This window comes from Limulus polyphemus, unplaced genomic scaffold (genome assembly GCF_000517525.1).
Source record: "Limulus polyphemus unplaced genomic scaffold, Limulus_polyphemus-2.1.2 Scaffold1058, whole genome shotgun sequence".
NCBI lineage: Eukaryota > Metazoa > Arthropoda > Merostomata > Xiphosura > Limulidae > Limulus > Limulus polyphemus.
Window position 1 is genome coordinate 212,227 of NW_013666668.1, and position 1,759 is coordinate 213,985.

The window sequence follows — 1,759 nt, forward strand, 5'->3', positions numbered from 1 at the left end:
GGCTGAAAAGGCGAGCATGTTTGTTGTGACGGGGATTCGAACCCGTGACCCTCAGATTGCGAGTCGAGTGCCGTAACCACCTGGCCATGCCGGGCCACCCTTAGTATTGTTCGTCCCGAACAATAGCCACTTACATTAAACTAATAAACAATTAACAATATCTTAATTAAATGTACAGAATTTACAATCACAAAATTAAAATTCAACAAAGTCTTTTAATTTTTCGGGACGTATCTTCCGCACTGGTCTCTGTCTCGTTGGCTTCTTCGTCATGTGGGGTTCATCTGCTTCATCAGGAAACGTCCTATCATTGGTTACAGTCACATCAGTAATAGTAACTTCATCAAGGCCTTCACTGTTTCCCTTCTCAAAACCGAATAGAGTGGCTTTTTCAGGTGACACGTCTTCAGCAGCGTCATTTGTTCCATTGTTCACTTCATCCCAACTTAAATGTCCTGGACCGTGATAACGCCAAAGCCTGTTGGCATGCACCACCTTTGGCTTACCTCACCGACCACATTTTATCCAGAAAGTCACGTCTGAGAGATGATCCACTATGTTATATGGGCCTTCCCATGGAGAAGACATCTTAGGAGACTTTCCTTTGGTCTTCCTGGGATTATACAACCACACCTTCTCTACTGGTACAAAGCTAACTACAGTAGATCTCTTATCATAAGATAACTTCATCGAATCAGCAGACGTTTGCAAGTTTGAGCACATTTGATGATGAATATCATCCATCCTTTCCGATAAAACTTTCACGAACTCTGACACATTTTCAGGCAACTCTTTGTAAGGTGAGTGTCCTGTTAATAGATCCACTGGCAACCGAAGTTCCCGACCAAACATCAACTTTGCTGGAGTGTATCCAGTGGTTTCATACTCTGCTGTTCTATAGGTCATCAATAGTGGAGGGAGTAAGACATCCCAGTCATCTTGGCGGCTATTACAAAACTTTGCCAATTCCTGTCCCAGAAGGATTCACTACACAGTAGACACCAAACAGGTAAAAGAGGCATTGACTGACACTAACATACCATATACACTGTACCAAAGGAAAAAAAAAAGAGAAAATAAACAAGCTAAAAAAAGAAAAGAATACAAATAACATTGTTACGTATTAGATTTTAAATGGTCGGAAATTGAGTTAACTGATAAATTTAAGTTTAGTAGTTAAATTATACATTAGATTTAGAAGTTAAATATATGCCGATATATTAGTGAATTTACGATGTTTGCCAACAAGATTGATACACACCGTTTTCGTTTTTAACACAAATACGTTTTAATATACACACAACAATACAATTTACAGTAATAATTATTACAAACAAAATTTATAAACAAAAGTTTCACAAACTTACAAACAATATAAAACCTTCTTTCTAGTTTGGAACTCCCTTGATATTGTTACGACAGTGGGGGTCACGTGACAAGTATTCTAGAAGATTCGCTAGTGTGTTACGACAGCGTTGCGTCAACTGACGCTGGTAGCACGTGTTGAGAGTCTTAGAAGTTTCTAGAACAGGCAGTATTATCGTATATAAGTGCGCTAGACAGTGAGAGAGACAGACGGAGTCGAAGCAGTAGCGGAGACGAAGTAGGCAGAGAGAAAGAAAGACAGCGATTACGGTCGGCGGGAACTGAGGATAGCAGACACAGAGATCGGAACTATAGTTGGCGGGACGGACTATTAAGTCTAAGCGCGATAGAAAGTGAGTGAATAGTGTATGTAACTGTAAAAATTAAGTACATT